The sequence below is a fragment of the Cherax quadricarinatus genome, chromosome 30 (assembly GCF_038502225.1).
Source record: "Cherax quadricarinatus isolate ZL_2023a chromosome 30, ASM3850222v1, whole genome shotgun sequence".
Classification (NCBI taxonomy): Eukaryota; Metazoa; Arthropoda; class Malacostraca; order Decapoda; family Parastacidae; genus Cherax; species Cherax quadricarinatus.
Genome location: NC_091321.1, coordinates 37,679,206 through 37,705,520, shown reverse-complemented (window position 1 = coordinate 37,705,520; position 26,315 = coordinate 37,679,206). Strand labels below are relative to the sequence as shown.

Sequence of the window (26,315 nt, the reverse complement as noted above, 5' to 3'; positions counted from 1 at the left end):
GCCCACTTTGAGCCCTATTTTCGGCCAATTCCAGTGTACTTGTCTACAACAATCATAACTATTTCGCTAGAACTCCATTTTTTCTATTGAATGAGTACATGAAACCACCCATTTACCGATTTCAACTATTCAATAAAGTGGTCAGAATTTAGCAATTTTGCCAATTTCACACAAATTTCAAAAGATGCTAATTTCCACATAGGGTCCAGAATAAACAAGAAAGACATTCCTGGCACTAAAATAACATTTCCTCTGTTCATTAGTCACGTCCCCATGCCCCTCTTACATTCTTTTGCTTTCCACTTTGAATTTTTATTCTCACAAAAAAAATAAGATTTACTGTTATGCAGACTACTGCATTAGTGTAGAAATGGTATAAATAATATCGGAGCACTTGCGAAAGAATATTAGACTCACCAATTGACGTGTATTGGACACTTGGCATGATTTGTTTACTTTTGAACTTTGGTAAAAATCGAATATTTCTACTACTTTGAGCTCAATTTCAAGGTACAGTGGACCCCCGCATAGCGACCTTAATCCGTGCAAGAGGGCTGGTTGTTATGCGAAATGTTCGGTATGCGAATGAATTTTCCCCATAAGAAATAATGGAAATCAAATTAATCCGTGCAAGACACCCAAAAGTATGAAAAAAAAAAAATTTACCACATGAAATATACATTTTCCTACACACAAAGAGAAGGATACATGCACAATAGTAGAGTAGTACATGCACAATATATATTGTGCATGTACTACTCTACTAAATGAAGAATAAATGACACTTACCTTAATTGAAGATGCAGCAATGACTGATGAGACACTGTGTCCTGGGAGTGCCTTTTCCTCCTGAGTACTGTAGGTCCTGTTTGGTATTTTCTTCCAGAACAGGCCTTATCACACTGTGTATGTCACTACGATTCTTAAATCTCTCAAACCAACCTTTGCTGGCTCTAAATTCACCAATATGAGCACTAGTTCCAGGCATTTTCCCTGTTCACCTGGGTGTTAGTCGACTGGTGTGGGTTGCATCCTGGGAGACAAGATTAAGGACCCCAATGGAAATAAGTTAGACAGTCTTCGATGACACTGACTTTTTTGGGCTATCCTGGGTGGCAAATCCTCTGGGGTTAATTGTTTCTTGGTATTCTCAATAAGCCACACCAACAACGGTGCTACAGCAGCAGCAGCAGCAGCTGACGGTGGTACAGCAGCAACAGACGATGCTACAGCAGCAGCAGACGATGCTACAGCAGCAACTGACGATGTTACAGCAGCAGCAAACGATGCTACAGCAGCAACTGACGATGTTACAGCAGCAGCAGACGATGCTACAGCAGCAACTGACGATGTTACAGCAGCAGCAGACGATGCTACAGCAGCAGCAGCAGCAGCAGCTGACGGTGGTACAGCAGCAACAGACGATGCTACAGCAGCAGCAGATGATGCTACAGCAGCAGCAGACGGTACTACAGCAGCAGGAGCAGCTGACGGTGGTACAGCAGCAGCAGCTGACAGTGCAGCAGCAGCTGACGGTGATACAGCAGCAGCAGCAGCTGTACCACCAATAGTAGCGATGGTTGATTGGGGTTTATTATACAACCTGGCCAGCTCGGAGACACGCACTCCACTTTCATACTTATCAATGATCTTTTTCTTCATCTCCATAGTAATTCTCACCCTTATTGCTGTAGGGTTGGCACTAGAAGCTTTCTTGGGGCCCATGGTCACTTATTTTCCAGAAAAAAATCACCAAAAACACTGTAATAATACAAAATGTTCCGATTGTATGCTTGGATGTTACCGCGGAGGCTGGCTGGTAAACAATGCCACCCGCGGAACATGTGAGCGTGGCTCAGGCCGCACATTGGACGCGTCTCGGACGAAGGCCGCTGAGCGGGTTTTTGGGCGCTATGCGGGGCAAAATTTTAGCGATCAAAGCGTCCGCTATGCGGATTGTCCGCTATGCAAGGCGTCCGTTATGCGGGGGTCCACTGTACTTTTCATTGTAAAACCAGTCAAAATCATCTCAATTTCTGTAATATGTCTTGCATTCTATACAATGAGACCAGGAAAACTAGAATACAACAATAAATACCATACAAAAATACAGTGCAAAGTCGGTTTTAAAACAAAAACACGTTCAAAGTTTTTTTTTCTCATTACGCACTGTGTGCTGCAGGATTTTTTTTATACTGCGCGCACTGACCACATAGACCCATTCTTTCATATGTAGGCCTACTAGCTTTCTCTTGCTAGATTTGAGGGCATTAGAATTTATGCGTACTAGTATGTCAAAAACCCTGGTGCGTAACCCGTACTAGTACAGCCGAAACCCTCAAAGGGTTAACATCCTATGGACAGGGAGCAGGGACACAGGGATTGTCCCTCAGCTGCTAAAAACAACAAACATAGCCCCACTCCACAAAGGGGGCAGTAAAGCAATAGCAAAGAACTACAGACCAATAGCACTAGCATCCCATATCATAAAATTCTTTGAAATGGTTCTAAGACGCTCTATCGTCACTCATCTAGATACCCATCAGTTACACAACCCAGGGCAACATGGGTTTACAGCAAGTTGTTCCTGCCTGTACCAACTACTGGACTACTGACAAGGTCATAGATGCTCTAGAAGACAAACAAAATGCAGATGTACTATATACAGACTTTGGAAACGCCTTTGGCAAGTGTGACCATGGTGTAATAGGTCACAAAATGCGTGATAAAGGAAAAACAGGAAAAGTTGGTAGATGGATGTATAACTTCCTAACGAATCAAACACAAATAGTAGTAGTAAACAGAGTGAAGTCTGAGGCAGCTACTGTGAAAAGCTCTACTCCAAAAGGCACAGTACTCACTCCCAGTTTGTTCCTCATCCTCATACCTGACATAGATAGGTATGTAAGTCACAGCACCATGTCTTCCTTTGCAGATGACACCCGAATTTAATCTGACAGTGTCTTCCATTGAAGACACTGCAAGACTCGAGGCGGACATCAACCAAATCTTTAAATGAGCCGCAGAAAACAATTTGAAGTTCAATGATGAGAATTTTCAATTACTGATAAGGAAAACATGAGGAAATTAAAACTATATCGAAGTACAAAACAAATTCCATCCATACAATTGAGCAAAAAACTAATGTAAAAGACCTGGATGTGATAATGTCAGAGGATTTCATTTTCAAAAACCACAACATTGCATCAATCACATCTGCTAGAAAAATGACAGGATGGATAATGAGAACCTTCAAATTTAGGGATGCCAGGCCCATGATAACACTTGTTCTATCTAGGCTGCAATATTGCTGCATACTAACAGCACCTTTTAGCCGTCTGACTGTTTTGGTCGTATATATACGTCTTACGAGCCACCATGTTTGACGTATATATACATTTTTTTTTTTTTTTTATTATCACACTGGCCGATTCCCACCAAGGCAGGGTGGCCCGAAAAAGAAAAACTTTCACCATCATTCACTCCATCACTGTCTTGCCAGAAGGGTGCTTTACACTACAGTTTTTAAACTGCAACATTAACACCCCTCCTTCAGAGTGCAGGCACTGTACTTCCCATCTCCAGGACTCAAGTCCGGCCTGCCGGTTTCCCTGAATCCCTTCATAAATGTTACTTTGCTCACACTCCAACAGCACGTCAAGTATTAAAGTTTTATAAAGTTTTTCTTCTTCTCTTTTTTAGTAATTGTATACAGGAGAAGGGGTTACTAGCCCATTGCTCCCGGCATTTTAGTCGCCTCATACGACACGCATGGCTTACGGAGGAAAGATTCTTTTCCACTTCCCCATGGACAATAGAAGAAATAAAAAAAAAGAACAAGAGCTATTTAGAAAAAAGGAGAAAAACCTAGATGTATGTACAGTGGACCCCCGGTTAACGATTTTAATCCGTGCAAGAGGGGTAATCGTTATGCGAAATAATCGTTATGTGAATGAATTTTCCCCATAAGAAATAATGGAAATAAAATTAATCCGTGCAAGACACCCAAAAGTATGAAAAAAAAAAATTTTTACCACATGAAATGTTAATTTTAATACACACAAACTGAAAAAGGCATGCACACTTACATGACACTTACTTTTATTGAAGATCTGGTGATGATTGATGGGATGGGAGGAGGGGAGAGCATTATCTTCTTACTGTTTAGAAGGGGAATCCCCTTCCATTAGGACCTGAGGTAGCAAGTCCTTTTCCGGGGTTACTTCCCTTCTTCTTTTAATGCCACTAGGACCAGCTTGAGAGTCACTGGACCTCTGTCGCACAACAAATCTGTCCATAGAGCTCTGTACCTCCCATTCCTTTACGATTTGTCTAAAATGGGCCACAACATTGTCATTGAAATAGTCACCAGCACGGCTTGCAACAGCTGTGTCAGGGTGATTTTCATCCATAAAGGTTTGCAGTTCAACCCACTGTGCACACATTTCCTTAATTTTTGAAGTAGGCACAATGGATTCCACAACTGGCATAGGCTTCTCAGGGTTAGCCCCAAACCCTTCAAAATCTTTCTTAATTTCCATACTAATTCTCACCCTTTTTACCACAGGGTTGGCACTAGAAGCTTTCTTGGGGCCCATGGTCACTTATTTTCCAGAAACAGCACCGAAAACACTGTAATAATACGAAATATTCCGATTGTATGCTTGGATGTTATTGCGGAGGCTGGCTGGTAAACAATGCCACCGGCGGAACATGTGAGCGTGGCTCAGGCCGCACATTGGAAGCGTCTCGGACGAAAATCGGTAAGCGGGTTTTTAAGCGGTATGCGAGGCAAAATTTTTGCAATTAAAGTAAGCGGTATGCGAAATAATCGCTATGTGATGCCATCGTTATGCGGGGGTCCACTGTATATATATATATGCATGTGCGTGTCTGTGAAGTGTGACCAAAGTGTAAGTAGGAGTAGCAAGATATCCCTGTTATCTTAGTGTGTTTATGAGACAGAAAAAGAAAAACCAGCAATCCTACCATCATGCAAAACAGTTACAGGTTTTTGTTTCACAGTCATCTGGCAGGACGGTAGTACTTCCCTGGGTGGTTGCTGTATATATACATGTACTCATAAATTCTAGCGACTTCAAATCAAGCAAGAGAAAGCTGGTAGGCTCACATGTGAGAGAGTGGGTCTGTGTGGTCATTGTGCACCATATAATAAAAAATCCTGCAGCACACAGTGCATGAGAAAAAAAAAAACAGGTTCTCGACTACTGCTGAACAGGAGGGCCTGCTCATACAGCAGGTTAGGTTTTGGGCTACTCTTGTAAAGGAGTGCCCTATCCATACAGCATATTAGGTTTAGGGCTACTGCTGTAAAGGAGGGCCCTACCCATACAGCAGATTAGGTTCAGGGCTAATGCTGTAAAGGAGGGCCCTACCCATGCAGCAGATTAGGTTCCAGGCTACTGTTGTAAAGGAGGGCCCTACCTATACAGCAGATTAGGTTCAGGGCTAATGCTGTAAAGGAGGGCCCTACCCATGCAGCAGATTAGGCTCCAGGCTACTGTTGTAAAGGAGGGCCCTACCTATACAGCAGATTAGGTTCAGGGCTAATGCTGTAAAGGAGAACTCTGCTCATACAGCAGGTTAGGTTCCAGGCTACTGCTGTAAATGAGGGCCCTACCTATACAGCAGATTAGGTTTAGGGCTACTGCTGTAAAGGAGGGCCCTACCCATACAGCAGATTAGGTTTAGGGCTACTGCTGTAAAGGAGGGCCCTACCCATACAGCAGATTAGGTTCAGGGCTAATGCTGTAAAGGAGAACTCTGCTCATACAGCAGGTTAGGTTCCAGGCTACTGCTGTAAATGAGGGCCCTACCTATACAGCAGATTAGGTTTAGGGCTACTGCTGTAAAGGAGGGCCCTACCTATACAGCAGATTAGGTTCAGGGCTACTGCTGTAAAGGAGGGCCCTACCCATACAGCAGATTAGGTTCAGGGCTACTGCTGTAAAGGAGGGCCCTACCCATACAGCAGATTAGGTTCAGGGCTACTGCTGTAAAGGAGGGCCCTACCCATACAGCAGATTAGGTTCCAGGCTACTGCTGTAAAGTGAATCATATTGCCTCCCCTTCCCCCCCTCCCCCCTTTTTCTTATTACTATTGAATGCATATAAAAGCCTGATACCATATTTACACTATCATGTACATATTAAGTGAGCAATAGAACTATGCCTAAAAAATGCATATACAGCACAAACATTACTTACCTTAAAATATTTTCATCCTTTGCTTATAGTGAGCGGTGAATACATTTATTGTGGGAAGTCTGAATAAATGAAGAATGGCTATAACTGAAAACCGCTGTTTTAGTGAAGTGCTGTAAGAAAAGCACTGTAAAGCGGGGCCTTCCATTATTAGGTACGTATTTAAGGCTGTCACTAAAGTTTGGGATATTAGTACGAGGTATCCTGTATATTGCAAAATACTAATGGGAAAGACTTGGAAGAGATAATGTCAGAGAATCTCACATTCAAGGATCACAATATTGTCGTTATCAAAACTGAGGAAAATGAGAGAGTGGATAATGAGAATCTTCAAAACAAGGGATACCAAACCAATTGTGATTTTCTAAGTCATGTGCCCTCTCTAGGCTGGAGTACTGCTGCACACTAACAGCCCCAGTCAAGGCAGGTGAATTTGCAGACCTGGTAAATATAGAGAACTTTCATTGCACATATAAATACAATAAATAACCTTAATTACTGGGAATGGTTAAAGTTCCTTGACCTGTACTCCTTGGAATGCAGGAGAGAAAGATACATCATGATCTATACATGGAAAATCCTAGAGGGACTAGTCCCAAATGTGCACACAAAAATCACTCCCCACAAAAGCCAGGAAATAGGCTGGCAGTGCAATATACATAATAATAATAATAATAATAAGTTATATATTACATACCTAGTTAACATTATTGGCATGCTATATAGAAAGCCATGGTTATTTAGAGCATTTTGGACAAGGGGCAACTTATTTTAAACATCATAACCAGCAGGATGCCACTCACACCAGTCAACAAACAAGCAGGTACCTACTAATATTAGGTGAACAGAGACAGCCGGTGTAAGGTGACCAACACCCATGTACATACCAAAGAAGTGTCAGGGGCCCAACATTGTTCAACTGCCTCCCAGCATAATAAGGGATATTGTTAAGACACCTGGATATCTTTAACACCCCTGGTTGTCTTCAAGACTTCTAGTTGCCCACAAGACCCTTGACTGTCTTCAAGACCTGGAGAATACCTGGAGAGGTTTCCGGGGGTCTACGCCCCCGTGGCCCAGTCTGTGACCAGGCCTCATGGTGGAGCAGAGCCTGATCAACCAGGCTGTTACTGATGGCCACATGCAAACCAACATACGAACCACAGCCCGGCTGGGCAGATACTGACTTTAGGTGCTTGTCCAGTGACTGCTTGAAGACAGCCAGGGGTCTATGGTAATCCCCCTTATGTATGCTGGGAAGCAGTTGAACAGTCTTGGGCCCTTGACACTTATTATGCTAGTGGCATCCCTGCTTTTCATTGGGGGAATGTTGCATCATCTGCCGTGTCTTTTGCTTTCATACCTGGAGGTTATTCCGGGGATCAATGACCCCACGGCCCGGTCCACGACCAGGCCTCCCGGTGGACCAGGGTCTGATCAACCAGGCTGTTACTGCTGGCCACACACAGTCCAACGTAAGAACCACAGCCTGGCTGATCCAGCACTGACTTTAGGCATCTGTCCAGCTCTCTCTTGAAGGCAGCCAGGGGTTTATTGGTAATTCCCCTTATCCTTGGTGGGAGGCTGTTGAACAGTCTTGGGCCCCGGACACTTATGGTGCTTTCTCTTAGTGTACCAATGGTGCCCCTACTTTTAATTGGGGGTATTTTGCATCGCCTGCCTAGTCTCTTACTTTCGTAGGGAGTGATTTCTGTGTGCAGATTCGGAACCATGCCTTCTAGGGTTTTCCAAGTGTAGATTATGATATATATCTCTCTCCTGCATTCCAAAGAGTACAAGTCAAGTGCTTCCAAGCGTTCCCAGTAGTTAAGGTGCTTGACAGAACTTACACGTGCAGTAAAGGTTCTCTGGACACTCTCTAGATCTGCAATTTCACCTGCTTTGAACAGAGATGTTAATGTACAGCAGTATTCCAGCCTAGAGAGAACATGTGGTCAGTGGTCAGTCGTCAGTGGTCAGTCGTCACGTGAGGTCACAGACCCTGAGCTGCTTTGGGGATTAGTGTGGACGGTTACAAAGCATGGCTTGCTTCTGCAGTGTTTTAAAAATTGAGGTTGAAGAGTTGAAGGAGGAGGTCTCGCTTCTCCAGGAGGAGATTAGGAGGCTGAAGGTCCACCTCAATGGGTCTGGGAGAGAGTGTGAGGTGGCTGGAGTTGTGGGGAATGAGGCTTCAAGTGAGGTGCAGTCTGTCTCTCGCTGTGAGGAGGCTGTAGTTGGGGAGGTAGCAACGGCTACCAGCAGTGAGGTGCAGTCCAGCACCTGCTACAAGTGGCGAGTGGTTCACAGTAATGGAAGGCGCATCAGAGTAAGGAAAGTTAAGAGTGAAGATCTGAAGGTAGGAAATCGCTTCTCTGTTCTTCAGGATGAATGTACTTCAGTGGCCAGTGAAGGTAAGGGTACTACTGCCCCTGCTAATGGAGGTAAGCGCATTCTTGTGGTTGGTGACTCTCAGGTAAGATATATTGACCGTGCTTTTTGTAATAGGAATAAGAAGATGAGAGATAGAGTGTGCTTCCCTGGAGCTGGTGTTGGGGACATTGTCAACAGGCTGGATAATATCATGTCAGGTAATGGGAACAAGCCCATTATCTGTCTCAGTGCTGGTGGAAATGATATTGGGAAGGGTAGGAGAGAAGAGCTGCTAGATAAGTACAGGTCAGCTATAGATTTCATTAAGTCTAAGGGAGGGATCCCAATCATATGTAGCATCTTGCCTAGAAGGGGAGTAGGAAATGAATGGTTGTCTAGGGCAATTGGTGTAAATTGCTGGCTAGACAGATACTGCAAGGAACTTGCAATCCCATTCATTGACAACTGGAACAACTTTTATGGCAAACATGATATGTATGCAAGGGATGGGATACATCTCTCTGGGGCTGGGGTGGTAGCACTTGCAGACTCGATTGAGAAGGCCATTGGTGAAATGCCTATGATTTTAAACTGATGGAAGATAGAGGTATGGGTGTGTGTGGGAAACAAGCAGGTTGCAACACTTGGGTTGGAAACAGTAAATGTATAAAAGGCATTCAGCATGAAGTTATAAATAAAGACAATAGATCAGGTCAGCAAACAAAGGGGGACAGCAGAGGGCAGCAAGGGACTAGCTCCCTTAAGGTTTACTATACTAATAGCTAAGATTAATTGCAAGTGCAGGAAACATAGATATTATTGCTATAACAGAGACCTGGCTCAATCTGAAAGATAGAGAGATGCCCTCTGAATGTCACATACAAGGCTATAAATTATTCCACACTGACAGGGTCAACAGGAAAGGTGGTGGAGTAGCGATGTATGTCAGAGACAATTTAAATTGTTGTGTTAGACAAGATATTAAATTAGAAGCGTCAGCCACTGAATCTGTTTGGTTACAGCTTCTCGAGGGCCGAGAAAAACTAATTTTGGGTGTGATTTACAGGGCCCCAAATCTTGATAGGGAGTGCAGTAAACTTCTATGGGACGAAATTCGTAAGGCATCTACATACGAAAATGTTGTGCTAATGGGAGATTTCAACTATAGACAGATTGACTGGAGCAATTTGACAGGAAATTTAGAGTCAGGTGACTTTCTTGATACGATCCAGGATTGTTTTTTAAAACAGTTTGTGACAGAGCCAACTAGGGGAAATAACCTCCTTGACTTGGTTCTTGCCAGTAGGGAAACACTAATTAATAATCTTGAGGTTAATGATGAGCTTGGGGAAAGTGATCACAAATCACTCAGTTTTAATATATCATGGAATTCCCCTAATAATGGCAATCAAGTCTCCGTCCCTGACTTTCGCTTGGCTGATTTCATAGGACTGAAAAATTACTTAGGTGGGCTGAACTGGAATGACCTGACTAAGGGTCAGGTAGGTGGTGATAGTTGCCGATATGATGCTTTCCAGGGCATAGTTCTAGCTGCTCAGTCAAATTATGTTCCAAATAGGGAAATCAGATCAAACAAAAATGATCCTAAATGGATGAACAATAGATTAAAATATGTGATTGGTCAAAAGAGAGGCATATATAGGCAAATCAAAAGAGGAGAGGGGCAATTGAGAAATCGATATATTCAGTTAAAGAGAGAAATAAAAAAGGGAATTAGAAAAGCAAAAAGAGATTATGAGGTTAAAGTTGCAAGAGAATCGAAGACTAACCCAAAAGGATTCTTTCAGGTATACAGAAGTAAGATCAGGGACAAGATAGGCCCACTCAAAAGTTCCTCGGGTCAGCTCACTGACAGTGATAAGGAAATGTGTAGAATTTTTAACACATACTTCCTCTCAGTTTTTACACAGGAGGATACCAGCGATATTCCAGTAATGATAAATTATGTAGAACAGGACGATAATAAACTGTGCACTATTAGGGTCACAAGTGACATGGTCCTTAGGCAAATAGATAAATTAAAACCTAACAAATCCCCAGGCCCTGATGAACTGTATGCAAGGGTTCTAAAGGAATGTAAAGAGGAGCTTAGCACACCTTTGGCTAATCTTTTCAACATATCACTACAAACTGGCATGGTGCCAGATAAGTGGAAAATGGCAAATGTGATACCTATTTTCAAAACAGGTGACAGGTCCTTAGCTTCGAACTATAGACCAATAAGCCTAACCTCCATAGTGGGAAAATTATGGAATCAATAATTGCCGAGGCAGTTCGTAGCCACCTTGAAAAGCATAAATTAATCAACGAATCTCAGCATGGTTTTACAAAGGGGCGTTCCTGCCTTACGAATTTATTAACTTTTTTCACTAAGGTATTTGAGGAGGTAGATCTTGGTAATGAATATGATATTGTGTATATGGACTTCAGTAAGGCTTTTGACAGGGTCCCACATCAGAGACTATTGAGGAAAATTAAAGCACATGGAATAGGAGGAGAAATTTTTTCCTGGATAGAGGCATGGTTGACAAATAGGCAGCAGAGAGTTTGCATAAATGGGGAGAAATCAGAGTGGGGAAGTGTCACGAGCGGTGTTCCACAGGGGTCAGTGTTGGGCCCCCTGCTGTTCACAATCTACATAAACGACATAGATGAGGGCATAAAGAGCGACATCGGCAAGTTTGCCGATGACACCAAAATAGGCCGTCGAATTCATTCTGACGAGGACATTCGAGCACTCCAGGAAGATTTGAATAGACTGATGCAGTGGTCAGAGAAGTGGCAGATGCAGTTTAATATAGACAAATGCAAAGTTCTAAATGTTGGACAGGACAATAACCATGCCACATATAAACTAAATAATGTAGATCTTAATATTACGGATTGCGAAAAAGATTTAGGAGTTCTGGTTAGCAGTAATCTGAAACCAAGACAACAGTGCATAAGTGTTCGCAATAAAGCTAATAGAATCCTTGGCTTCATATCAAGAAGCATAAATAATAGGAGTCCTCAGGTTGTTCTTCAACTCTATACATCCTTGGTTAGGCCTCATTTAGATTATGCTGCACAGTTTTGGTCACCGTATTACAGAATGGATATAAATTCTCTGGAAAATGTACAAAGGAGGATGACAAAGTTGATCCCATGTATCAGAAACCTTCCCTATGAGGATAGACTAAGGGCCCTGAAACTGCACTCTCTAGAAAGACGTAGAATTAGGGGGGATATGATTGAGGTGTATAAATGGATGACAGGAATAAATAAAGGGGATGTAAATAGTGTGCTGAAAATATCTAGCCTAGACAGGACTCGCAGCAATGGTTTTAAGTTGGAAAAATTCAGATTCAGGAAGGATATAGGAAAGTACTGGTTTGGTAATAGAGTTGTGGATGAGTGGAACAAACTCCCAAGTACCGTTATAGAGGCCAGAACGTTGTGTAGCTTTAAAAATAGGTTGGATAAATACATGAGTAGATGTGGGTGGGTGTGAGTTAGACCTGATAGCTTGTGCTACCAGGTCGGTTGCCGTGTTCCTCCCTTAAGTCAATGTGACCTGACCTGACTAGGTTGGGTGCATTGGCTTAAGCCGGTAGGAGACTTGGACCTGCCTCGCATGGGCCAGTAGGCCTTCTGCAGTGTTCCTTCGTTCTTATGTTCTTATGTTCTTAAAAGGATCATCATGGGCTTGGCATCTCTCGTTTTGAAAGTTCTCATTATCCATCCTATCATTTTCTTTGTACTTATGATCGTGGTACTGTTGTGATCTTTGAAAGTAAGATCTTCAGACATTACCACTCCAAGGTCCCTTACATTATTTTTCCGCTCTATTGTATGGCCAGAGTTTGTAGTATACAGTAAGGCCCCGCTTTACGGCGCTTCGCCTTACGGCGTTCTGCTAATACGGCGATGTCAAATTATGACCAAAATTTGCTATACGGCAAGCGGTGTTTCAAATACGGCACCCCCCATCCAGTTTGTTCACATTTTCCGTGACCTTATCTATTATGTCAGGAAACTTTAAAACACTTGAAATTTTGGAAAATTACTGCATATTTTATATGTACTCTGATAATTATACTTATGTGTACCTGTACCTAAATATACTTACACACTGTGCTGGTGTGCAGGTACACATTAAAATCGCTAAGTCTCTTTCTACTCATGACGCCAATACTACGTAATAATAATCACTCTTGGGCACACTAAATGTCTTATTTTACATCAATATAGGCATTTTCATTAATCCAACTATGATATTTTCCTCAAAATTATATATGAAACCCATTACATAGCATATAAACATGATACATACACTCAGAATAAAAATTGATGTAAATATGAGATTTGTTTACAAAGCAGCTGTGTAGGTAGTGTCGGAAGAATTACATTTTCTCTAGTCAAACTGGGGGGTAACTGTAGAAAAATATTCTTTTCGCATGCCTTTACTCTATGTATAGCAATTCACGGCCCTTGTGGGTTTAGTGCTTTTTATAATAAATAATAATAATAATAATATTATTATTATTAATATTATTAACTTCATTCACTCTAAAAATGGTGTGTTGCTGTTTGTTTATTCTGAACTAACTTGTACAACTTGTACACAATGTAAGAGTATTTGTAATGTGAGATAATTATTATTAAAATAAAAAAATATCGAGGTAAATGTTTTACAAACTCTTACAAATGGACGTGAATGAACTAAAAGTAGATACATATTAATACGTATTTATTTCGCCTGACCAAGTGATCGTCCACTACCTGTTCAGTTTGTGTTCTTACATTGTCTGAACTCTGTATCTCGTTCTCTCACTCGTTTACTCTTTCGTTAACTAGTTGGCTCTCACTGACGATGGCGTCTAAGGTTAGCTGTAATAAAAAGAGAAGTCGTAAGTGCCAACTTAGATGATGATGGTGTGCCATTCTGATTTTATTCAATAAACACCCTGCCACTCACTTCTCACACATTAATATTAATATTTTAAGGTAAGTAATAAGTGTACTCTGTGTGTATCTTACCTTTTATTGTGTTTTTAATGCCTATTTCTATTGCTAACTTAATATAAGTTAGTGTAAACTTGTTGTCTGGCATTTATTGCATATTTTAGGTGTGCTCTGATAATAATACTTGTGGAGCTGTGTGGTAGCCGGGTGGAGGGACAACATTACGTTTTCTCTGTTCAGCCATCAGAGAAAACGTGTATGAATCTGCGTTTGGCCCAGCCACTCCCTCACTCCGCTTTTGTTTACAATTTTCGGCATGAATTATTCATTACTTCTACCTTCGTTTATGATGGCATCTAAAGGAAGTTGTTAGAAATGACTAAATTCAGTGAACAAGGCATGTCGATGTTAATATGGCTCTGGGCCACAGTGTAGGTAACCGGTAGGTAGCCCAGGCGGGCTACTTACTGGCTACCTACACTGACTTTATACAAATAAATACTACTCACCTCTCTTCCTATATTAAGACTACATATATTTTAAGGTAAATAATGAGTGTACTGTATGTGTATTTTACCTCTCTGGGATGTTTTAAATATCGTATATTAAGTATGAGACGGGGAGCCAGTGCTACCTATACCTGGGCTACCTGCACCTGACTTCCAACATTAAGATTACAAATACTTTAAGATAAGTAATGAATTTACTGTGACTGTATTTTACTTTGTGTGTTTTTAATGCCTAGTTCTATTACTTATTTAATTTAATTTAGTGTAAACTTGTTGTCTGGCATTTATATGCATTTATAAATGGAAAAAAAATGGAGTTCTGCCTTCCGGCGATGTCTGCTTTCCGGCGACAGCCTGGAACCTAACCCGCCGTATAAGTGGGGCCCTACTGTACTCTGTTCTAGTTATTATCCCCTCCAGTTTTCCATAACGGAGTAGTTGGAATTTGTCCTCGTTGAACATCATATTGTTTTCTGTTGCCCACTGGAAAACTTTGTTTATATCTTCTTGGAGGTTAACAATGTCCTCAATAGATGACAGCCTCATGCAGATCCTAGTATCGTCTGCAAACAATGATACGGTGCTGTTGGTTACATCTCTGTTTATGTCTGATATGAGGATGAGGAACAGGATGGGGGCGAGTACTGTGCCTTGTGGAACAGAGCTCTTCACTATGGCAGCCTCCAATTTAACTCTGTTGACCACTACTCTTTGTGTTCAATTGGTTAGGAAGTTGAAAGATCCAGCTCCCCACTTTGCCAGTTATTCCTTTAGCATGTATTCTGTGCACTATTACACCATGATTGCACTTGTCCAACGCTTTTGCAAAGTCTGTGTACATTACATCTGCATTCTGATTTTCTTCCAGTGCATTCAAGGCCATATCATAGCAATCCAGTAGTTGTGAGAGGCAGGAGTGACCTGCCCTGAACCCATGTTGCCCTGGATTGTGCAGTTTTTGGGAATCCAGGTGATTTGCAATCCTGCTTCTTAGCATTCTTTCAAAGATTTTTATGATGTGGGACGTTAGAGCTATTGATCTGTAGTTCTTGGCTAATGCTTTGTTGCCACCTTTATGGAGTGCGGCTATATCCGTTGTTTTAAGTGACTGGAATTTCACCCATGTCCAAGCTCCTCCTCCACAGTGTACTTAGGGCACATGAGAGGGATTTCTTGCAGTTCTTAATGAACACAGAGTTCCACGAGTCTGGGCCTGGGGCTGAGTGCATGGGCTTTTTGTCCATGGCTTTTTCAACATCTATCGGAGTTAGGGTAATGTCAGAAATCTGGCATACATTTATGGAGTTTTGAGGCTCATTCATAGGGAGTGATTTTCATGTGCAAGTTTGGTATTAATCCCTCTAAGATTTTCCAAGTGTATATGATCATGTATCTCTCCCGCCTGCATTCTAGGGAGTACAGGTTTAGGAACTTTAAGCGTTCCCAGCAACTGAGGTGTTTTATCACAGTTGTGTGTGCCGTGAAGGCTCTTTGTACATTTTCTAGGTCAGCAATTTCACCTGCCTTGAAAGGTGCTGTTAGTGTGCAGCAATATTCCAGCCTAGATAGAACAAGTGACCTGAAGAGTGTCATCATGGGCTTGGCATCCCTAGTTTTGAAGGTTCTCATTATTCATCCTGTCATTTATCTAGCAGATGTGATTGATACAATGTTATGGTCTTTGAAGGTAAGATCTTCCGAAATGATCACTCCTAGGTCTTTTACATTAGTTTTTTCGCTCTAATGTGTGGTTGGAATTTGTTTTATACTTCAATGTAGTTTTAATTTCCTCACGTTTTTCCGTATCTGAGTAATGGAATTTTCTCATCATTGAGTTTCATATTTTTTCTGTGGCCCATTCAAAGATTTGGTTGATGTCAGTATGGAGTCTTGCGGTGTCTTCAATAGAGGACACTGTTGTGCAAATTCGGGTGTCATCTGAGAAAGAAGACACGGTGCTGTGGCTAATATTCCTTTCTATGTCAGATATGAGAATGAGAACCCCTGGCTGTTTTCAAAGATCCCTGGTTGTTTTAATGTCCCCTGGCAGTCAAGTCCCCTAGCTGCCTTCTAGACCCCTGGCTGCCTTCCAAGACCCCTTGCTGCCTTCAAGACCCCTTGTTGCCTTCAAGACACCTGGCTCAACCACCCAGTCACTGTCTGTCCAGTTACAGACAGTAACAATCTAGTCACAGTCAGTAACAGTCCAATAACAGTCCATTAACAGTTCAGTAAGTCTAGTAGCAATCAGTAACATTTTAGTAACAGTAACAGTCCAGTAGCAGTAAAATAACAGTCTAGTAACAATCAGTAACAGAAACAGTAACAGTTAATAACCATCTAGTAACAGTCAAATAACAGTCCAGTAGCAATCTATTAACAGTCTAGTAACAGTAGTAAAAGTCTAGTAACAGTTAGTAACATTACAGAGACAGTAACATTCCAGTGACAGTAACAGTCTATTAAGTCACAGTCAATTAACAGTCAGTAACAGTCTAGTAACAGTCTGTAACAGTCTAGTAACATTATGTCAAGTAACAATCAGTAACAGTTGGGTAACAGTCAGTAACAGTTTTGTATCATACAGTAACAGTCTAAGAAGTTAATAACTCTCTATTAACAGTCACTAACCATTGAGTAACAATTAGTAACATCCAGTAACAGTCAATAACAATCACTAACAGTCAGTATCAGCCAGAAACAGTCTAGTAACAGTAAGTCACTAGCCATAATGTAACAGTAAGTTACAATCTGGAGTTTACTTGGAGAGAGTTCCGGGGGTCAACGCCCCCGCGGCCTGGTCTGTGACCAGGCCTCCTGGTGGATCAGAGCCTGATCAACCAGGCTGTTGCTGCTGGCTGCACGCAAACCAACGTACGAGTCAAAGCCCGGCTGGTCAGGAACCGACTTTAGGTGCTTGTCCAGTGCCAGCTTGAAGACTGCCAGGGGTCTGTTGGTAATCCCCCTTATATATGCTGGGAGGCAGTTGAACAGTCTCGGGCCCCTGACACTTATTGCGTGGTCTCTTAATGTGCTAGTGACACCCCTGCTTTTCATTGGGGGGATGTTGCATCGTCTGCCAAGTCTTTTGCTTTCGTAGTGAGTGATTTTCGTGTGCAAGTTCGGTACTAGTCCCTCTAGGATTTTCCAGGTGTATATAATATAATCATGTATCTCTCCCACCTGCGTTCCAGGGAATACAGGTTTAGGAACCTCAAGCGCTCCCAGTAATTGAGGTGTTTTATCTCCGTTATGTGTGCCGTGAAGGTTCTCTGTACATTTTCTAGGTCAGCAATTTCACCTGCCTTGAAAGGTGCTGTTAGTGTGCAGCAATATTCCAGCCTAGATAGAACAAGTGACCTGAAGAGTGTCATCATGGGCTTGGCCTCCCTAGTTTTGAAGGTTCTCATTATCCATCCTGTCATTTTTCTAGCAGATGCAATTGATACAATGTTATGGTCCTTGAAGGTGAGATCCTCCGACATGATCACTCCCAGGTCTTTGACGTTAGTGTTTCGCTCTATTTTGTGGTCAGAATTTGTTTTGTACTCTGATGAAGATTTAATTTCCTCATGTTTACCATATCTGAGTAATTGAAATTTCTCATCGTTGAACTTCATATTGTTTTCTGCAGCCCACTGAAAGATTTGGTTGATGTCCGCCTGGAGCCTTGCAGTGTCTTCAATGGAAGACACTGTCATGCAGATTCGGGTGTCATCTGCAAAGGAAGACACGGTGCTGTGGCTGACATCCTTGTCTATGTCGGATATGAGGATGAGGAACAAGATGGGAGCGAGTACTGTGCCTTGTGGAACAGAGCTTTTCACCGTAGCTGCCTCGGACTTTACTCTGTTGACTACTCTCTGTGTTCTGTTAGTGAGGAAATTATAGATCCATCGACCGACTTTTCCTGTTATTCCTTTAGCAGGCATTTTGTGCGCTATTACGCCATGGTCACACTTGTCGAAGGCTTTTGCAAAGTCTGTATATATTACATCTGCATTCTTTTTATCTTCTAGTGCATTTAGGACCTTATCGTAGTGATCCAATAGTTGAGACAGACAGGAGAGACCTGATCTAAACCCATGTTGCCCTGGGTTGTGTAACTGATGGGTTTCTAGATGGGTGGTGATCTTGCTTCTTAGGACCCTTTCAAAGATTTTTATGATATGGGATGTTAGTGCTATCGGTCTGTAGTTCTTTGCTGTTGCTTTACTGCCCCCTTTGTGGAGTGGGGCTATGTCTGTTTGCTTTAGTACCTGAGGGACGACCCCCATGTCCATGCTCCCTCTCCATAGGATGGAAAAGGCTCGTGATAGGGGCTTCTTGCAGTTCTTGATGAACACGGAGTTCCATGAGTCTGGCCCTGGGGCAGAGTGCATGGGCATGTCATTTATCGCCTGTTCGAAGTCATTTGGCGTCAGGATAACATCGGATAGGCTTGTGTTAACCAAATTTTGTGGCTCTCTCATAAAAAATTCATTTTGATCTTTGACTCTCAGTCTGGTTAGCGGCTTGCTAAAAACTGAGTCATATTGGGACTTGAGTAGCTCACTCATTTCCTTGCTGTCATCTGTGTAGGACCCATCTTGTTTAAGTAGGGGCCCAATACTGGACGTTGTTCTCGACTTTGATTTGGCATAGGAGAAGAAATACTTGGGTTTCTTTCAATTTCATTTATGGCTTTTAGTTCTTCCCACGATTCCTGACTCCTATAATATTCCTTTAGCTTAAGTTCGATGCTTGCTATTTCTCTGACCAGTGTCTCCCTACGCATTTCAGATATATTGACCTCTTTTAGCCGCTCTGTTATTCTTTTCCATCGCCTGTAAAGGGAGCGCCTGTCTCTTTCTATTTTACATCTACTCCTCCTTTTTCTTAGAGGAATAAGCCTTGTGCATACATCGAGTGCCACCAAGTTAATCTGTTCTAGGCATAAGTTGGGGTCTGTGTTGCTTAGTATATCTTCCCAGCTTATATCGGTTAGGACTTGGTTTACTTGGTCCCACTTTATGTTTTTGTTATTGAAGTTGAATTTGGTGAATGCTCCCTCGTGACTAGTCTCATTATGTCGGTCTGGGGCTCCACGCATACATGTCTGAACCTCAATTATGTTGTGATCTGAGTATATTGTTTTTGATATGGTGACATTTCTTATCAGATCATCATTGTTAGTGAAGATGAGGTCTAGTGTATTCTCCAGTCTAGTAGGCTCTATTATTTGCTGGTTTAAATTGAATTTTGTGCAGAGATTTAAAAGCTCATGTGAGTGTGAGTTTTCATCAGAGCTGCCTCCTGGTGTTATTACTGCAACAATATTATTTGCTATATTCCTCCATTTTAGGTGCCTTAAGTTGAAATCCCCCAGGAGCAAGATGTTGGGTGCAGGAGCTGGAAGATTTTCCAGACAGTGGTCAATTTTTAGCAGCTGTTCCTGGAATTGCTGGGATGTTGCATCCGGAGGCTTGTAGACTACCACAATGACTAGGTTTTGGTTCTCGACCTTTACTGCTAAAACTTCCACTACATCATTTGAGGCATTTAGCAATTCTGTGCAAACAAGTGACTTTGCAATGTACAGGCCAACCCTCCCCCCCCTTTTGCCTGTTCACTCTGTCACATCTGTATAGGTTTTAACCTAGGATCCATATTTTGTTGTCCAAGTGATCCTTTATGTGGGTCTCAGTGAAAGCCGCGAACACTGCCTTTGCCTCTGCAAGCAGTCCATGGATGAAAGGTATTTTGTTGTTTGTTGCTGGCTTTAGACCCTGTATATTTGCAAAGAAGAATGTCATCGGACTGGTGGTATTGTTGGTACTGGGGGGGGATTTTTTTTCCGGCATCAGTAACATCCAGTAAATAACAATCAGTAACTGTCAGCAAATAACCAGTATCATTGAGAAAGAGTCAGTAGCAGTCAATAACGGTCAGTAATATCCACTAACAGTCAGCTGTAACACAGTACGGTAACTGTGTATTTCTTTCTCCAATATCTCCTGACGAACCCCCACGACATAGTAACAGTAACGTCCAGTAACTGTCAATAACAGTGACCAATAACAGTTCAGTAACAGTACAGTAACATTAAAGTAACAGTATAATAACAGTACAGTAACAGTCAGTGACCGTCCAGTAACAGGCAGTCAACAGTCACTAACCATCCAGTAACAGTCACCAAACCTGTATTCATTCCCTGGAATGCAGGCGGGAGAGATACATGATTATATACACCTGGAAAATCCTAGAGGGACTAGTACCGAACTTGCACACGAAAATCACTCACTACGAAAGCAAAAGACTTGGCAGACGATGCAACATCCCCCCAATGAAAAGCAGGGGTGTCACTAGCACGTTAAGAGACCATACAATAAGTGTAAGGGGCCCGAGACTGTTCAACTGCCTCCCAGCATACATAAGGGGAATTACCAACAGACCCCTGGCAATCTTCAAGCTGGCACTGGACAAGCACCTAAAGTCGGTTCCTGACCAGCCGGCCTGTGGCTTGTACGTTGGTTTGCGTGCAGCCAGCAGCAACAGCCTGGTTGATCAGGCTCTGATCCACCAGGAGGCCTGGTCACAGACCGGGCCGCAGGGGCGTTGACCCCCGGAACTCTCTCCAGGTAAACTCCAGGTAAACAGCACAGTAACAGTGAGTAACAGCCACCAACAGCACAGTAACAGTGAGTAACAGTCACTAACCATCCAGTAATAGTCACTAACAGCACAGTAACAGTCACAAACAGCATAGTAACAGCCAGTAACAGTCACTAACCACCCAGTAACAGTCACTAACCAGCCAATAAGTCACTAACCAGCCAAAAAGTCACTAACCACCCAGTAAGCCACTAGCCAGCCAGTAACAGTCACTAACCAGCCAGTAACTCACTAATCACCCAATAACAGTCACTAACCAGCCAGCATCAGTCACTAACCACCCAGTAATAGTCACTAACCACCCAGTAACAGTCACTAACCAGCCAGTAACAGTCACTAACCACCCAGTAACAGTCATTAACCAGCCAGTAAGTCACTAACCAGCCAATAAGTCACTAACCACCCAGTAAGTCACTAGCCAGCCAGTAACAGTCACTAACCAGCCAGTAACAGTCACTAACCACCCAGTAACAGTCATTAACCACCCAGTAAGTCACTAGCCAGCCAGTAAGTCACTAGCCAGCCAGTAACAGTCACTAACCACCCAGTAACAGTCACTAACCACCCAGTAACAGTCACTAACCACCCAGTAACAGTCAATAACCAGCCAGTAAGTCAATAACCAGCCAGTAAGTCAATAACCAGCCAATAAGTCACTAACCACCCAGTAAGTCACTAGCCAGCCAGTAAGTCACTAGCCAGCCAGTAACAGTCACTAACCACCCAGTAACAGTCACTAACCACCCAGTAACAGTCAATAACCAGCCAGTAAGTCAATAACCAGCCAGTAAGTCAATAACCAGCCAGTAAGTCACTAACCACCCAGTAAGTCACTAGCCAGCCAGTAAGTCACTAACCAGCCAGTAACAGTCACTAACCACCCAGTAACAGTCACTAACCAGCCAATAAGTCACTAACCAGCCAATAAGTCACTAACCACCCAGTAAGTCACTAGCCAGCCAGTAAGTCACTAGCCAGCCAGTAACAGTCACTAACCACCCAGTAACAGTCACTAACCACCCAGTAACAGTCAATAACCAGCCAGTAAGTCAATAACCAGCCAGTAAATCAATAACCAGCCAATAAGTCACTAACCACCCAGTAAGTCACTAGCCAGCCAGTAAGTCACTAGCCAGCCAGTAACAGTCACTAACCACCCAGTAACAGTCACTAACCACCCAGTAACAGTCAATAACCAGCCAGTAAGTCAATAACCAGCCAATAAGTCACTAACCACCCAGTAAGTCACTAGCCAGCCAGTAAGTCACTAGCCAGCCAGTAACAGTCACTAATCACCCAATAACAGTCACTAACCACCCAGTAACAGTCACTAACCACCCAGTAACAGTCACTAACCACCCAGTAACAGTCACTAGCCAGCCAGTAACAGCCACTAACCAGCCAGTAACAGTCACTAGCTAGCCAGTAACAGTCACTAACCAGCCAGTAACAGTCACTAGCTAGCCAGTAACAGTCACTAGCCAGCCAGTAACAGTCACTAGCCAGCCAGTAACAGTCACTAGTCAGCCAGTAACAGTCAGTAAAAATCACTATCCATCCAGTAAGTTAGTAACAGCCAGTGACCATCCAGTAACAGTCAATAACCATCCAGTAACAGCCAGTAAAAGTGCAGTAACAGTAACATTCAGTAATCGACAAAAATCATCCAGTAACAGAAACAGCACAGTAACAGTTCAGTAAAGTAACAGTAACAGTACTGTAAATAAGCAACATCCAGTAAAGTAACAATACAGTAACAGAACAGTAACAGTACAATAAACAATACAGTAACAGTACAGTAAAGTAACAATACAGTAACAGAACAGTAACAGTAAAGTAACAGTAGAGGTAGTACAGTAACAGTACAGTAACAGTGAAAGTAATAGTACAGTAACAGTACAGAAACAATGAAGTAGCAGTACAGTAATAATACAGTAACAGTGAAGTAACAGTATAGTAACAGTACAGCAACAATAACATTACAGTAACAGTAAAGTAATAATACAGTAACAGTACAGCAACACTAAAGCAACAGTACAGTACCACTAAAGTAACAGTATAGTAACACTAAAGTAACAGTACAGAAACAGTACAGTAACAGTATAGTAACAATGCAGTAACAGTACCGTGACAGTACAGTAACAGTGAAGTAAAAGTATAGTAACAGTACAGTAACACTAAAGTAACAGTACAGAAACAGAACAGTAACAATACAGTAACAGAACAGTAACAGAACAGTAACAATACAGTAACAGTACAGTAACAATACAGTAGCAGAACAGAAACAGTACAGTAGCAGAACAGTAACAATACACTAACAGTACAGTAACAATACAGTAACAGTACAGTGAAAATACAGTAGCAGTACAGTAATAATACAGTAACAGTATAGTAACAATACAGTAACAGTACAGTAACAGTACATTAACAGAACAGTAACAGTATAGTAGCAGTACAGTAACAATACATTAACAGTACTGTAACAGAACAGTAACAGTACAGTAACAATATGGTAACAGTATAGTAACAATACAGTAACAGGACAGTAACAGAACAGTAACAGTACAGTAACAGCACAGTAACAGCACAGTAACAGCACAGTAACAGCACAGTAACAGCACTGTAACAGCACTGTAACAGCACTGTAACAGCACAGTAACAGCACTGTAACAGCACTGTAACAGCACAGTAACAGTACATTATTATTATTATAATCAAGGGGAAGCGCTAAACCCGTAGGATTATACAGCGCCTGGGAGGGGATGTGGAAGGCATTCAGGCTTAATTCGGGGAACTGGAGCATAGATCCAATTCCCTAAATCAAGAGCCCCTCACCAACATCAAGGAACCTTCCCTGAGGGGAGTAACAGTACAGTAAGAGCACAGTAACAGTACAGTAACAGAACAGTAACAGAACAGTAACAGTACAGTAACAGTACAGTAACAATAAAGTAACAGTACAGCAACAGTACAGTAACAGTACAGCAACAGTAACAGTAACAGTACAGTAACAGTACAATAACAGTACAGTAACAGAACAGTACAGTAACAATACAGTAACAGTACAGTAACAGAACAGTAACAGTAACAGTACAGTAACAGCACAGTAACAGTAACAGTACAGTAACAGTAACAGTGCAGTAACAGTACAGTAACAATAAAGTAACAGTACAGTAACAGTACAGTAACAGTAACAGTACAGTAACAGTACAGTAACAGTACAGTAACAGTACAATAACAGTACAGTAACAGTACAATAACAGTACAGTAACAGTACAGTAACAGTACAGTAACAGTACAGCAACAGTACAGTAACAGTACAGTAACAGTACAGTAACAGTACAGTAACAGTACAATAACAGTACAATAACAGTACAGCAACAATATAGTAACAGTATAGTAACAGTACAGTAACAGTAACAGTACAGTAACAGTACAGTAACAGTACAGTAACAGTACAGTAACAGTACAGTAACAATACAGTAACAATACAGTAACAGTACAGTAACAGTACAGTAACAGTACAGTAACAGTACAGTAACAGTAACAATACAGTAACAGTAACAATACAGTAACAGTAACAATATAGTAACAGTAACAATACAGTAACAGTACAGTAACAGTAACAATACAGTAACAATAACAATACAGTAACAGAACAGTAACAATACAGTAACAGAACAGTAACAATACAGTAACAGCAACAAAACAGTAACAATACAGTAACAGTACAGTAACAGTAACAATACAGTAACAAAACAGTAACAATACAGTAACATACAGTAACAGTATAGTAACAGTACAGGAACAGTACAGTAACAGTACAGTAACAGTACAGTAACAGTACAGTAACAGTACAGTAACAGTACAGTAACAGTACAGTAATGGTATAGTAACAGTACAGTAACAGTACAGTAACAGTAACAATACAGTAACTAACAATACAGTAACAGTAACAAAGCAGTAACAATACAGTAACAGTAACAAAACAGTAACAATACAGTAACAGTAACAAAGCAGTAACAATACAGTAACAGTAACGAAACAGTAACAATACAGTAACAGTAACAAAGTAACAATACAGTAACAGTAACAAAACAGTAATACAGTAACAGTAACAAAACAGTAACAATACAGTAACAGTAACAGTAACAAAACAGTAACAATACAGTAACAGTAACAAAGCAGTAACAATACAGTAACAGTAACGAAACAGTAACAATACAGTAACAGTAACAAAACAGTAACAATACAGTAACAGTAACAAAACAGTAACAATACAGTAACAGTAACAAAACAGTAACAATACAGTAACAGTAACAAAACAGTAACAATACAGTAACAGTAACAAAACAGTAACAATACAGTAACAGTAACAATACAGTAACAGTAACAATACAGTAACAGTAACAATACAGTAACAGTACAGTAACAGATTAAGAGTCACCATCCAGTCACTGGGTTGAATCAGTGGGTCTTAACCTAATTCTACTACCGACACCGACATATTTAACCTTAAATACCCACTTAACAAGGTGCCCCTGGGTGCCCGAACCTATACCACATCTTCCCTGGAGCCCTTGGGCCCCATGCAGCCCCTATTCCAGGCCTTAAACCCCTAAATTAAGAGAAATATTGGGCAAAATAAGGTCCGGGACGGACAACTCCACGGCCCTGATAGGGGCTTCCCTAAGACCACCCCTTATTTAACCCCTTTTCCCCTTCTGTAACAACCCCTATAACACCCACAACCCCCGTTATACGTCCCCGTAACGGTAAAGCATACTCACGTCCCCGTTGGAAGGAAGAGAGAAGCACAACGGGCGAGAATACAGGAGGTAAACAGTCAACAGTGAACAGCGGCGGACAAGATGGCCGCCGCCGCCACTAAACTCACCAAGGCTTCTCCTGTTTGAATTTAATTATGAATTACTCATCCCACCTAAAACTTATATTAATAAAATATATTACTAATTAATCTTCTAGAACCACATTAACTTTGAAAGCGAGTGGATTCCGACTTTAGAAAATAAAATTTGCATTTCCGTATCCCTCTATTTAAAATTAATTTCTTTTATAAATTCCAAAGGCATATAATATATTAAAATATATAACTATTGTAGAAATAAAGAATAATCATAGATAAAAGTAAGATAAATTGTTTATATGAAGCCGGTAAAACGAGCAGCATTTCGGACACGGTCAAATTTTAAATTTTTTTATAATTTTTAAATTTGGAAGATAAATTAAGCAATAATTCGCCACAAAATAATAAAAAAGCGATTGTGGTCATGATTATTAACTCGAATTGATGAATATAACTGGAATGATAGATTTAAAGAGAGTAAATTCCTGGATGGACAGTAACAAAGTCGGTTTCGAACCCTTGTTAAAAATCTCTTTTTCAAAATCCATTCAAAATGTATTTCAAAATTGGAGGAAGAGATGGTAAATTTTGAGGTTAAGTTTAGAGTCTGTCAGTCTTGATGACTGGTGACAGTCAGTACCTCAGTCTTGATGACTGGAGGTAGTCAATACCTCAGTCTTGTTGACTGGTGATAGTCAGTACCTAAGTCTTGATGACTGGTGAGA

At 41.5% G+C, this 26,315-nt stretch overlaps 1 protein-coding gene across 1 annotated transcript in view; it reads right to left on the bottom strand.

The window, feature by feature from the left end:
* LOC128686465 (uncharacterized) overlaps nucleotides 1-25,598 on the bottom strand; it is a gene marked incomplete in the record, with an annotated part of 176,489 nt that extends 150,891 nt beyond the window's left edge. Inside the window, 1 exon segment of the mRNA XM_070090115.1 lies at nucleotides 25,514-25,598.
* Between the last annotated feature and the right edge of the window lie 717 nt (nucleotides 25,599-26,315).